The 15119-nt window shown below is 35.6% G+C and overlaps 1 protein-coding gene across 2 annotated transcripts in view; it reads right to left on the reverse strand.

Moving 5' to 3' along the window:
• Positions 1-15119, reverse strand: part of CDH12 (cadherin 12) — a 391065-nt gene that overhangs the window by 300065 nt on the left and 75881 nt on the right. The window contains exon 1 of one of the 2 annotated variants that reach the window (XM_030042001.1): positions 13865-14027. The exons of the other annotated variant lie outside the window; for it this stretch is intronic. The gene's annotated coding sequence lies outside the window, so the exon portion shown is untranslated. Of the gene's footprint in view, positions 1-13864; positions 14028-15119 lie in introns of those variants that run through there. 2 annotated transcript variants of the gene reach the window in all.

Below are 15119 nucleotides of genomic sequence, written 5' to 3' on the forward strand. Positions count from 1 at the left end.
TGTCACTTCACAAAATGACCAACCTGTAATTGAAAAACATTTAGCTTGCCTCCCTCTCCCTATGCATTCATGTTACAATACAAACTTCTTTCCGAGCAAACCTGTTTCTTGCAAACCTGTTTCTGAGCACTTTGATTTCAGAAGGTGCCAAGAGTGGAATCTGTTTAATTCAGTCACAGTGACCTACAGTGCTCCATTCCTTTAAAAGCCCAGATCTGGGCAGGAGGAGGATGGGTGTTGCTTTGTGCCTTGGATGAGGAGGAGCCTTGGGAGGAAGGGGAGACCACTCCTTCCTGCAAGCAGCCAGGGTGCCCAGGTGCCAGAGAGGTTCTCTGGTGTGCAGGAGAGCAAGGGGCTCACGGGAGAGTAAAAGTGCTGCCTTGGGAGAGCACACAGTGGGGAAGAAAAGGGGATTTTCAAACATCCAGGCCTCCAAAATGGGAGTTAGTCTCTTTCAAGGGACCGACAAGATTCACTTGCACTAATCCAGTCTCTGAACTTGGACTACTAGCAAGCCCGGAGGACAAGAGAACTCCACAAAGACAAAGGCAGCAAGAGAAATGTCTGTTTGCAAGCCCTCCTAGCTTTCTGTCATGTTCTGAGCTCTCTACTATAAAAAGTTCATGCTTCTAGTCTCTGTTCTAATAAAACCAGCATTAGAAATTCAAAACTTATTCAGTGTTTGGGGGATGATAAATTCAAGACTGACTCCAGTCCCATCAAACAGGCACTAAATGATATTTCAAAATACGGCCCAGAGTCTCCTGCTTTCAAACTAGCACTAAAAATGGAAGTCTGGAAATCCTGTGAGCAGTGCTACCCCCCTGTGACACTCAGTTAGGGCTGAGACAGGCACTGCAATAAGAACCTCATAAAGAGGGAGTTTTGCAAAAGATATTCCTGAGACACAGTTGGACTTGCTTTGTTGAAAGAAAGAGTATTGACTAGTTAAAGTTGCAATGTTTTTTTGCTTTTAAAATCTATAAGTAATACTTAGTGAATAAAAAATTTTAAAGTTTGTTTTGTTTTTTTTTTTTTAAAGGAGGATCAACCCTTTAAACACGTGCACACACACACACAAATGCGTACACACACAAGACTCCCCCCACCAGCTGGCTACCGGGTGATAATTTCCCACCTGCTAGAAAACATTTTTTATATATATATATATATATTTTACCAGTCAGCATCATAAAAGACACAAAAGGATAATGAAGACATGGACCAGAAGGAATCTTCTGGAAAGAAGAGAGATTCCTCCCTACCTGGAAGCAGCTTTAAAAAAATTACTTTGTTGCAGTATTTCATGCTATATGTTTTCTGTGGCGCTCTTTCCCAACATGCCTATCATAGAGTTTAACATTGAGGATGACTGATAAAGTAACTAGAAACAGGGTCTAAAAAGTAAGCAGAAATAGGAACAGTTGGAGAACAGGGAATGGGTTTATATGTTTGTTTTCCTTAAAAAGCAGAGGTCTATATTTTCTCCTTAAAGTTCTGTTCCAAAATCATTAGCATATGATCTTTTTTTTTCCCTAAAATTTCACCTATAAATTATGTCTGGTAGGACTCCCAAAATAAGAGAACTCAAGGTGTTTAACCTCTTAGAAATCTGAGATTTGACTCTCCGAACATTTACTCAAACAGTAGGATTTTTAGGAACTTTACAGTCATGGTGATAACATTATTTATTTTTATGAATACCAGTTTAAACATCAGGGAATAAAAGGGTAGAAGATAGCATGAGGAAGGATAGATGAAGGATTTTCCAATTGCAGCTACTGCTACATCTTTACCATCATTGGTACATTAACTATTATGAGTTGCACATTTTGTCCAATAATAGTGTCCAAAGAAGTATTTAAGATTATTAGGATTCTATGGTGGTAATTTAATTTGGTATAAAATTAATTTATTGTGAATGTTGGAAGACATACTATTAATCTTCTGTCCGTGGAGAACCTGCATTCAACCATAATTTTCATCCAGCCCCAAAACATGTATATGTTGTGTTTGACTCTACAGTTTCTTATGAAAAATATGTATGTGGAATTTTTCTGTTACTGGAACTGGTGACTGAAAGGTTGACTCTGTAATCATTACCTTGAATGACTCTAAACAAATGCAAGTAGAAAGCCCAAGGAGAGTTATGACATCTTTAGTTCCCAAACAAGAAGTAACTAGGAGTTCATCAATGATGAAGAGATATTCATTAATATTAATCTGAAATGCATAAATTATAAAAAAAGTCCCAGGTATACAGAACCCAAGTAATCATTCACGAAGTTACTTAATATAATGAGGAAAAACACATATTGAATTAGTCTCTTTAAAAAAGTCCAAATATTAAATCTGCATTGGCATCCCTATACTATTATGCTGCAATAAGAAAAATCTGCAAGAAATAAACTATCGCTAGCAGATAGAAGATCAGAAGTAATTTTTTAGCCAAACTAAATCACCCCCCCGCAGTTCAACATAACCCATTCTGCTTAGAGTTCCCTTATGATTCAAAAACTGATGTGAAGAAATACAAGTTTCCTTTCAGTGACTGTTCTATTACAAAGGTAACACCATTTAACTACCTAGATTATAAACTGCTATTCTCTCTTGAACGGTGAATTTATCACTTGAAGTATGGAATATCAGATGTTTACTTATGGTCAACAAACTTTGGCCCTAAATTTTCCAAGTTTAGGATGAAAAGTGATTAAAAAAGATGAGAGAATGAATTCATTGTGAAATAACAAACACAAAGAAAAGCCACAGTGCTATTTGTATACTGTTGTGGTTTAACCCAGCACGCAGCTAAACACCACACAGCCGTTTGCTCACTGCTTCCGCAGTGGGATGGGAGAGAGAATCAGAAAAAAAGTAATACTCATGTGTTGAGACAAAAACAGTTTAATAGGACAGAAAAGGAAGGGATAATAATAATAACAATGATAAAAGAATATACAAAACAAGTGACGCACAACGCAATTGTTCACCATCCACTGACCGATGCCCAGCCAGTCCCCGAGCGGTGGGCCGCCACCTCCCCGGCCAACTCCCCCCCAGTTTTCTTGTTCAGCATGATGTCAGATGGTGTGGAATACCCCTTTGGCCAGTTGGGGTCAGCCGTCCTGGCTGTGTCCCCTCCCAACTTCTTGTGCACCCCCAGTCTCTGCTGGCAGGGCAGCATGAGAAGCTGAAAAATCCTTGACTTAGTGTAAGCACTGCTCAGCAACAACTAAAACATCAGTGTGTTATCAACATTATTCTCATCCTAAATTCAAACCACAGCACTATACCAGCTACTAGGAAGAAAATTAACTCTATCCCAGTTGAAACCAGGACAATTCTCACTTTTCTTTAATCATAGTTTCTAATTAAGCATTGAAACCTCCAGGAAGCATATTCAACTTATGAAAATCATGTATATCTTGCAAAATTTTGAGACACGTAGAACTCGTTCCAAGAAAACGGTTCATTTTTTATGAAGCATATACTATTCAATATATTATTTTTAGTAAAATGACTTGCCTACAGTTACTTTGGCCAACAGGGTGCATACTCAATTAAAAATGTATTTATACCATAGGCTAAGCAACCAAAGACATGAAGATCCAGCTGACTCATGAGCTTTCTGAGGACTTTTGAAGCTAAATACTAGAGAAATTTTAGAAAAGAGGAGAAAATTAAACATTAGCAACAATATATGACAGAGGCTTGCTATTTTCCATTCTTCCAGAGAAAGTTGGCAATAAATGTCATTAAACGGCTATAAAGCCATATACCAACCATGCAAACACATACATGTTCTTAAACCCAGTGAGGACTGACCACAGTAATCAAACTGAATGCAGGCAAATTGCGTCTAAAAGGTGTATCAGGGAAAACATGATCTAATATCTATATTTACTAAGGAAAATTAAATAACATGGAGGTTGCCTAGACCAGCTGATAGTAACTGCCTTTGCTCTTATCCTTCCATCTAGTTACTTATGATTCACGGTGCCTGAGAGGAGAAACAGAATCACAATGCTTATAAATAAATGCTGTATTTCAGTGCTATCAAGGCTAGTACACAGGTGGAAAGATTTTGTGCAGCAAGACCCCAAACACAGTAACTTTTCTTCATGTCACCTTTCCAGTACAAGTAATACCATTAAGTGGGCAAGTTTCCTGCATACCTTTTTATGGGACTAAGTTCCTGATTATAACACTAGTCATTATGAAAGGATCTGCTCTGTGTTCTCAAGCAACCAAATCTACCAGCACTGGAAACTCAATTATATCACGTATTAATATTTCATAAATTAAATTTCATAAGATATACTTGGGTGAACAGAGTAACTAAATTAAAATTTGATTTATAATTAAAAACTTATCAATCATTTCAAGAACATTAGCACAACCCACATTATATATTTGCTACTCTAGTCTCTCCAGAAATTGTAGCACAACTTGTCAGGCAGTATTAGTCATCAGTTTTGCGTGCTAGACAATGTTTGTGGCAATGCAGAGAGCATTTAGAATGGATTGGCAATGGAATAATGATTTTTTACATTAACGATGTGTACTACAGTAGAAAACTACAAATATACGGAGAAGCATTACATCTCAAAATTACAAACATCTCAAATTTTAAATAGGTCTGTATTCTAGTAAGCTGTGTATGATCATCAAGGAGAGAATCAGGGCAAAAAATGGCAAGAAAGAAAAAGACATTTAGAGAAAAAGATAAGAAACATTTTATAATAGTGTCTGTATGATTGCTTATCCATTAGGTCAGAATAGCAGTAACTGAAAGCACCATGACATCATTAGTAGTCTTTCCAGAGTTAAAAAGTAGAAAAGTGGGGTGATTTCAAAATATGAATCATTATTTCCCTTATTATTATAAAGTTGACAATACCGATACATTAGGCTGATATATTTATAGATTCCTCATTTGGTATGGTTATGCTGTTAAAGTTCAGATGATAGTGCAGCATTTATAAACAGATTATCCATACTACAGAGAAGAATTACTTTCCTTTTCTGTCAATACTGCTCTAGGAGTTAGTCATTTATAGACAGAGTATGGTACATTTGGTTAAGCAAAACCTTAGTAAATTTGGAGATAAGCTGAGGAGTGAGCCATTTGTCAAAGTGACTTATTGGATCAAAGTCCACAACACTTTGTCCATATAATTTCATACAGATAAATATACTCAACTTTATCAAGAAGTATTAGACTATAGTGTTAGATCAAGCACTTCTTCACCAACAAGATTCCTAAACAGAAAACACTTCTGTAAGATGTAGTTCATTACATTCTGCTTCTGGTAGAAGGACCAGTGGTATTAAATATTAACACCTAACTGAATTAAAACTCTGTCTTTTTCACAATGTAAAACTTGAAGAGATTTGATTAGCGTTAACAAACTCAAGTATTTTGCAAAACACGTTCACAAACTTATGAATCTAACAGACTGCTTGTAGATTGAAAAAGCCAGAAAGATTAAAGTCCTATGCCTTTTTTCCTGTTTGTTCATTGTTTTGAGCTCACTGAGAGAAAGCAAGAAATCAAATATATTCTCCATTCAAAAATATTTACATCAACAACTCCTTAACCCAGAATTCTGCTTAGTAGTCCTGTGAAAACTTGAGAGATGCCTGTTGAACGGTTTTACTCAGCAGTTCCTACCTAGCTCCTTGCACAGGACGTCTCTTAGCAACTACTCTGTTGCTCATCCATAATCGTTTCATGTTCTTTGTGACATAATTAGAAAGCTGTGGGTTGTAGCTGCAGTAGAGGACCCCAGGCCTTCAAGTGTATGACATATAGGTGCAAGTCCCATATGCTCATTTATATAAAGGCACTGAAGTCTACTAAAGAAAATCATTTTCTGGTATTGCAGCTAGGAGTAGAAATAAACCAATCACTCATTTTCAGAGTCTGCATTACCTTAGTAATAGCAGATTCTTAAGTTGCTGTATGTGTTGCTTAAGTGCAGAAGGACAGTAGAAACGTGAGAGAGCTCTCAGGTAGATATATCTGTCTGTCTCCTTCCACAGTGCCTTCTCAATGTGCTCCTCTTCACATCAACCATTTATGGCATTCACATGTACCACTGTTTTTAAAGTAGGACAATAGTACTATTTCTCCATTATATTACCATAGAGCATGAGACCAAAGTTTAAGATAACCTTCTTGAATAAAAATGTGTATGCTTTTGTTTGACTTCCAGTGAGTATAGGGTATTTCACTGTCTTGGTGCTTTTGAGAATCATAGGCACATTACCTAGTTCTATGGATAGATACTCATCTGCCCGTTCTTCCTTTTCTCATAGCATTTAAATGCCTTGTAATCTGGAGGGAATTAATGCTCTCAGTACCTTTGTGAGGCAAGAAATAAAATTCCCCTTTCGCACATAGAATAACTAAGTGTTTCTGGCAGATTGGAGAGTTGAACCCATATATTTTTAATCTCAGATGAAGTCTTGTCTCTGGTTAAGTAATTATTAAAATAGCTGAAAAATGGATAGGTGCTTTCATCTGAACCCACCAGAGTAACCCAACAACGTTTTATGAACACATATAACGTAGGGCAATTTGCTGCAAAAAAATCTAAAACAAAAACCAGGCTTCTGATTGCAATGCAAATAATAAGCAAACAGATATACCTTGGTATTTGTGCTGGGGTTAAGTGGTATAAGATTGGTATAGGATGGCAAAGGACAAAAGAAGAAATAAAAAAAAAATAAAAAGAAATAAAAAATTCATCTGTTTGGGAGCAGAAATAGGAAACAAGAACATGACTGAAGCTCACAGTCAGAATTTGAATTTGGACATTGATAGCGAGTAAAAATGGCTATAGCTAATGCTTTCATTTGGATTTGTCTTCATCTAAAGAGGGGAAAATTCAGACTCCAACTGTAAAGAGTATTAAAGGATGTTAACCAGAAAACAAAAAAGTAAAGGGAAATCCTTAAATAAGATTATGCTTTTCAGTGAAGAAACATTCATTAGTATGGTGTTGTAGGAAACAGAACATTTCTAACCTTAGAGATTTTGAAAAGCACAGGGCAAAAAAGTGGGTATTTAAATTAATACTATTCTGTAGGCCAATTAAAATGAAATTCAATCTAGTGAATAGGAATATACATTTCTAAAATCCAAATGCGTACAGATATGGCAATTTTTTTTTATTATTTCAAAAGGATTTTAACAAAAGATTTAATTACTTAAAATTTTTATTTCTAGACTTTTTATTACAGTTAAGGTCTCTGGCAGTGAAATTATAAACAATCCATCCTGTTATCATCTTTCTATTTGTAAGACTTTTTTTTTTTTTTTTTTTTTTTTTTTACACATTACAAAACAGTGATTGTTTCCAACTATGGAAGCTTAGTCTAAACTCTGGAATCCAATTGGCTTTCCTCCATTCATGTGTTCATTAGTAAAAGATTCTGCTAGTCATGTAAATCCCTCAAGCAGACATGCCTAAAACACTGTTAAGTTATTCCATCCAGAGAAACAGTTTAAAATAAAACAGTGGTGTCACTTTTTTCCCATCAAAATGCAATGGATTTAATACTATCTAAATATTTCAAAGGAATGCATCAATTTCTATCCCCCCCCCCCCCCCCCCCGGAACTTCTTCAAAAACAAGCTAAAAAGCACCAAATTGAGAAGCTTATTCATTTTCTTTCAACTTCTCATATCGCTGTCTTTTAGGTAGTTCTAATATGATACAGAAACTTAAATTTTAAATATTCTACGTTTTTATGTTTCTCATCTTAGACTTTCATTAATAGCTGACAAATAAAAAAAGTAAATTTGAGGAAATTTCTTGCAGGAAATTTCCCTCTCTAATTCACAAACTACTCTAAGTAAAAAGAAAATGAATCTGAAATCAGAAAATACTTCTACTGATATTGCAGTATTTGAGTCCAGCTCTTTTTTGTTGCAGTTACCTTGGATATCCAGCCAAAAAGGTAGCAAAAAACAATTTCAGAAACAAAGTATCACTAATGAAAACCACTCTGGTTACATACAAAGAAACAGACTGTGGACAATGGTGGATTTTATTTTTATCTATTCTTTCAGAATGTCTCTGGGGATGCAATACTCTAAGATACAGTTAGGAGGTCTTTTTTATTATTATTTTTAGTACTATTCCTTGAGTTTTTTATGTGCTAATATAGCCTTGCAACAGCATCACAAAAGAAAAATAAAAATGTACTGTTCAGTAATATTAAAGTAATGCTTAGAAAAGAGGTATAGTTCTTAATCCAAAAGGCTGAAAAAAGTATTTTAAATAAGCTGATGTTTTAAAATTGTTGCATTTTACAGCCCCTGACTCATAACCATTAATTATAAGTCTGTTAAACCTTGAGGGAATGAAGGTATCTTAAACAAAGAAGTCACTCAACAAAGAGTTTACTAATCAGGAAAATGGTTGGTTCGTGAAGACTGCGTTACACCCAGTCAAGTTGTTTTGTCACTCCACACACACTGGAGATGGTAGTGTTTGGTGTTCAGCTAAGTTCGGTGTAATATTTCTTGAACTCTGACATGTTAACAAGCGCCATTTCAACATGGCACATCAAGAATAGATTCCTGTTCTACCCAATTAAAACAAAAGTTGTATTACTTAGGACCTGACAGATTTTTTTTTTTTTAAATTAAAGGACAATCTTTCTTCTCCAAATCACAACTGACAGTGTACCACTGCATTGAATTAGACCTATCTCTTCCTCATCTCACCTATGAAATACAACAGAAGGAGAAGGAGAGTTAATATTCACATTGAGCTATCTTTGAACAGAGAGAGCCAACAAGAATATTTTGTCCATTCCTGGGCATACAGGTGTCATCATCTGTACATTTAAAGCCCTTATGAAGGGAAAGGGAAATACACTAATTCCCTCCAAAGATCATGTCCATGCTGCCTTAAGGATATTTGCTGCTAAAAACTTCAAGCCAATACATACAATAGGTGGGCTGTTCTCCTTGGAGGACTCAACAGTTCACCCTAATTGTATGTTTTCTCCACTGCACGTGATAGAAGGTTTCCCATGTGGTATAGGACTGTATTAAGTTACACACCAGGGTGCCAAATATCTCTGGTTATTAACAAGCGTAGCTCAGTGTTGACTAGATTCCAGCAGTTGCCTGAGAAATCCTGAATAATACACTTTGTACACCTGGCACATTAAAAAAAAAATATCTCATTATATTCCATTATTGTAATGGGCAATAGAACGCCAAGAACATATTAACTACAGTACCAATAATGAATTTAGTGCATAATGTAGTGAGCAGTTTGCATTTCAACTGCTTTGCATAATTCTTGTAAGACTAACCATAAAATTATCTGGCTGTACTTTTAAAAAATTGTTTTACTTATTCTCTCTCTCTTTTCTGTATAATTTTGCAATTCTAATTAATTTCTGAGTTTTATATGAAATAATGACATAGTTTTTTAAAAAGTAGTATTTTGGGGAGCGACATTAAAATCTTGAACTACATCTAGCACTGGGCTTCTTTTAAAATATTACAGTCTATGATCTAAAGAAAATAAAATGGCAAGCCCTGTTATACATCTTCATATGACAGCATATGAAAGAAAGTAGAAACAAAATATATTTAATACTGTATTCTGGTCACTCATGAATGACTTTAAACTATTTCAAACATTGACATTTGAAAAACAAAGTAATATAACTACAAAGAAGAACACATTCTTTCCTAAATTATAACTTTGTTCATAATCATGCAAGAAGTTTGAAATGGGCTAATCTTGTTTGAATGTTTGGTTTGCCTCAGCTGGAGGGAGAAAAGAAAAAAAAAAAAGTGAAGCAGCACAATCAAAGGATGTACACACTGATGATGTTAGACAGTGATTTTCATTCCAGAGACATGCAAGAGAACTCAGAAGTCTTTTTGAATCATGGCAATCTTGTAGGCAAAAGTGAAAGCAAAAATAAAATTCAATATCCAAATATACTCAGTGGTTGGACTAGCACCATACCTATTAAATAAATAGCATTATAGAGAGCATCAAATGAATGAATTGTGGTAAAAATAAGACCCTACTTGATTTGCTATGCACCATTAATCAAGACTAAACACTTCTTAAGCATGCAAACGTTTGGATCACCTTCTCTTCACATTTTGAAGAGGTTTTAATAAACCCACAGAGTTTGGAATATAAGAACAGACTAGTTAGAACTCCCAGAAAGAGGCTTCTATCTGAAAAATAAGTGTACTATTTCTGAAGAGAAATCTGAATGTGTTTCAATGTTTTTCCTAATTCCATATAGCAAGTAATGTTTTTTAAGACTGTCAAATGGGAAGTAAACATTGCCAGAAAATAAAGAGGGGTCAATGGTCATGTCAGTCATTAGAGTGGTACATCCTTTTATGTTGCAAATGTTGACCTGAGTGCACTCCAAGCATTATAACTGTCATATCCAATATACAAACCTGAACTCTACCGGTGGAATGAAGTCATTGTGACTCCCTTTACACAAATGCAAGAGCTCTCTGAGTAGATCATAAAATTCTGTATTCAGCTACCTTAACAGTGGATTTTTATTTCAATGATCTGTAACAAAGAAATTATTTTGTTCATTTTGCAAACCTATCTTAGTCTACACGCTATTGATTTCAGTCAGCTGAGCCGTGAAGCATGGATAAAGTCTGTGCACCTAAAATAATCCTCCTTAAGAAGTATAGGAGTAAAGAAAAATCCAAACCCTACATATCTGCGTTACAGGAATCTGATTTACAACCTGGCAAATCAAGTCTAGTTTTGGTGATTGTGAGAAACTAAGAGTAGGCAAGTTCTGTCATATAACATTCATGATATTTATCAGATGGAGAATGCTAACACAAATTTTTGCTTGGTGAGATGAATTAGACATTTGAAAGAGATCAGCTTCCAAATTGCCTTTCTGTCCTCAGCTGTGTAACTTTAAAATGGCTGCCTTTCATATTTCAGCTAAAGACAATTTTTCATAGCTTAATGTAGCCCTCTAAAAAACATTTACTAGCAAAGAGCCAGTAGCTATGTGGACAGCAGTGCATTATGTAATGCAAACTCTACTATATATTCAAGAGGGAAAAGTGAGATACCCATTTATTTTTCCAAGACGTGACTTCAAACTTGAAGTATTTATCAGATTCAGCCTGCCAAGTTCAATATACTAGTTTACTCTGGTAGGGAAACATAAAAGAATACTTGATATCTCAGTGCAAAGTAATCTTTCCTTTGTACCTTATTTTCATCTGGATCAAGATAACTGAAGCAATCTCATTTGATGCCAGCAGATAAACTGGCTAGGAGTTTGCTTCTTCCTAGTATATCAATAAAGAGGGAAGCACTGGATTCTGGACTTTTCTTCTTTCTCCCTTCATCCTCCACCCAATGTACATTATATTTGCAGTGCTGTGGTAGATAACAACACTTCATATTATTTTACAAGCTAAACTCTTCAAAGATTTCTATTTCTTTCCTCTTTATTTTCTAAAATATTCCCATTTTCTTACAATTTACTTTATTATTCTGATCTTACCCTCTATTGTGTTTTCCTTCAGTAGTAGGATCATAATTTCAATACTGCCACTGTTGTTGCTATTGCTACAATTCAATGTAGTTCATGAAGACCCACTCACATTTATTTCCTAATCATTTTACAGTTATAGCCTCTTTTATAGGTATACTGCAATGTGTCTTTCAAACCTCTTTCTTCCCAAGTTTGAAATTTCTAGTATGCTTTGTTTCCTTATTTTGGAGTATAAGTCATTTCACATTAGAGCCAGACAAGTCATGTCAGTACTGAGCTCTGCTGTATCATAATGCTGCGTTTATACTTGAGAGCATACAGTAAGTTGTAGGAACTTAAATGTGTTTCTCTGTTCTAATATGTTTTCTTTCCTGGTTCTTATTCTCCACAATTTATTTTACTCCCCACAGTTCACATTAATCTAGAATTTATCTGTTCTCAGCTCAACTTTGAACTGTCTGTTGTCTGAATATCCTAACTCCATGTTGCTCAGCTTTTTACGTTTTTCAGCTGTTATATTATTATGCATACAATGTGTTAATGCAGTTGCCTCATGCAGGGGTCTTAACTTCCCCTACCTCCTAAAGCTAAGATATTCAGTATGTTCAAAAGTGATGAATTTCCATACTATCATTCCAAGGAGTATGATGAACATAGAGAAAAGAACTTCCTCATGGCACGGAGAGCAGTGACATTTACTGAGAAAAACACAAATACTTGCACAGTAGTAGAGGGATATAGCAGTCCTCTAGGTTTTTTTTACATGCAAAAATTCCTTTTCTAAGTTATAAGAAGTTTCTCCCCAGATTCTGCTAGATTCTTCCCACAGGTGACTCTGTAAGATGTGCTACAGTGTTTTGGACCAAGAAGTCCAGTATTTTGTCTTCAGCTTCAGCAAGATAGCAAATGCTTAGAAAAGAATGAGAAATAGATTGAAAATGGAGGGTAGTATTCCTTCTCACCTATCGACAGCCAGTGGCACAAGGATTATCAGATTTGGAGGTCGGATCCAAAGTATTGCATTTAGTGGATATCATGGGAACCATTCTCCATGAAATTGCCATTTCCCTTCTAAATCACTGTATGCTTTTGGTTTTATCATTTGCCTGATAATTTCACTTAGGGGCCTTTTACTTTTTTTTTTTGTTCAATGAAAACCATCGAATAATCAGTTTACTTATCTTCTCTATTTAGCTTACATAACACATAAAGCATAAAAACAAGCTTTTAGCATGAGCTGGACAGAAGCACATTAAAAAGTGTTAGAACATAGACAATCTGTGCTCACATAAAGCACAGTCAGAATTATTTTTTTAAAGATTAATAGTTGATAAAGATATTTATGTTCTCGACTATTTGACCAAAGTCATCATGGTTGCTGGGGAATATGATATAATCAGAGGTCATATCAAATTCTTAACCAATTATTGCATACATAAATAAAACTGTAAACTAAAATCCTTATTAGCTGACTACCATTTGTGAGAAAAAACATTACGGTTGCACAAGCTAATTTCTTTGTATGAAACTCTTCTGAAGGGAGTTTTGCAAGTTACCTATTTTAGGGTCAGCAGTTCCTCTTATTTCCCTTATTTGCTGAGAGAAAGAAATTACCGGCATAATACTGCTTTAATATTTTAAATACAGATTTTCAAAACACAAATAAGGAAAGAGTTAACAGCTATTTTCTATTTATGATGAAAAGTGCCAAGAGCTTGAAAAAATGGCATAAAGGCAAAAAACATAATTCCTGATCAAGAAAACAAACCTGCTTAGTGATAAATGGCCAAAGTAGCAGTTGAGAAGAACAGAGAAGGGATATCACTAAGCCAGAATAATTTTTTAAATAAATTCTACCTAACTACGCTGACAGTGTAGCACATAAGAAGCAGCAGATCCCACTTAAAGGAATATTACTTATATAATAATTATGAAATAATTTCTTTTTCCTCCATACAAAATTCCCCCCATCCCCAATCAAAAGCTTCTTAAAGTTTGGCTCATAAAGTCAACACAGGACTTGTTCTTTCATCACTGTAAGGACGGTTATTGAACTCTCGAGTCCAAATCTTGCATGCTATCAGGTTTCTAGTCACTCAGCAACCAATCCGTCATCTTTACTCCAGTTATAAAAAGTTTTATAACCTTTCCGTCTCTAACTAAGGTTTTCTATCCTTTCACTACGCTTCTGTGCTGGGAAATAAACCAGGAGCTGCAGGAAACCCCTATACAACCCTCCAGCTTAAAACACTTAGAACTTGTATAGCAAGTACTTTATGCCCAGTACAGCTGCTGGCAGAGAAATTGGCTCCGATCTTACCTCCCACGTCTCCCGTAGCTCAACCGCTTCCGCTGGGTAGTTGTTTATTTCTCTTTTCCTTTCATATCCCTGACCTTTTTTCTAATGTGTTGAGCTGAGTTTGGAGTCACAGTGATGAATGAGATGTGATGATGAGAATCATAGTGAGGGTGCAGTGTGCAGGGCTGTTTCTCGGGCAGCATAGTAGCAGACGGAGGAGGGGGGAAGTGGAAATCTGACAGGTTTAGCTTGCTGACAGCCCATGTTTATAGGCTCTGTAAAGAATACAGATGAGACAGAGGAAAGGCAGAGACGACAATGACATAATAAATCTTAGCCACAGTGTTTTCAGCCCGAAAAAGTGAAGAAATAAAATCAAGTTTGGGATGCTGTTAATGGTTAGGCTGTCACAGAATTGAACCTCTTCACTGTCTGCTTCTCTGGATGAGATTAATAGATACACTAGACTCCTCTGTACAGTACTCCTGCCATCTGCACAGAAAATTGCAGCCCTCTCTCCCCTTTGACCACAAAATACTTTAGGTAATAAATGAGTTAGGCATTCTGGTTCCAATACACAGGGTGATATATCTGCATACTTCTCACCAATACACTCCAAAATACCTAAAGGAGAAACTTTATTTAATGCTTGGAAATGCTTTGAAGATTAAAAAAAAAAAAAAAAAATTAAAAAAGAGAAGCTGTAAGAATAAGGACCAGCCTCCATTCTGAAAGCAGCAATCATCTCCTCAGCTGCTTCAAACACCATGTCTGTTTGACTTCAGTGGAGCTATGCCAGTTTATATCAGGTGAGGTTCTTGCCTCCAGTTTTCATTTGGGAAAAATTCCAGGTAAACTTTGAGTAAATTCCAAACCACTAAATAAGGACTTTAAGATTTTAGCTAATATCAAATTTTTATATGTGCAGATTTTTTTTCCCCTCTGAAGTCCCAGGTACAGTAAAAGTTTCCTGCACTCTTTTGAAAATATTCAGTACGAACGTGACTTTTGTGATGCAACCTCATCATCCACCTTGCCTCCAACAGGCTACATCTTGCAGACAGACTTTTTCAGAGCTGTTCTCATTTCTCAAGTTCCACTTATTCCTACAAGAGCTACAACTTTTCACAGTTCCCACTTATGAAAAAATAAGACCAAGAATGTAAAACATCACTGCAAAATACTTTCATTATTTATAACCAGTTATCATTACCATCACCAAGCAACAAAAGACAGTCAAAGTAAGAGCAGTCTTCTACCTAATTACCAGCAAGGA

This window comes from Aquila chrysaetos, chromosome 18, assembly GCF_900496995.4.
Source record: "Aquila chrysaetos chrysaetos chromosome 18, bAquChr1.4, whole genome shotgun sequence".
Lineage (NCBI taxonomy): Eukaryota > Metazoa > Chordata > Aves > Accipitriformes > Accipitridae > Aquila > Aquila chrysaetos.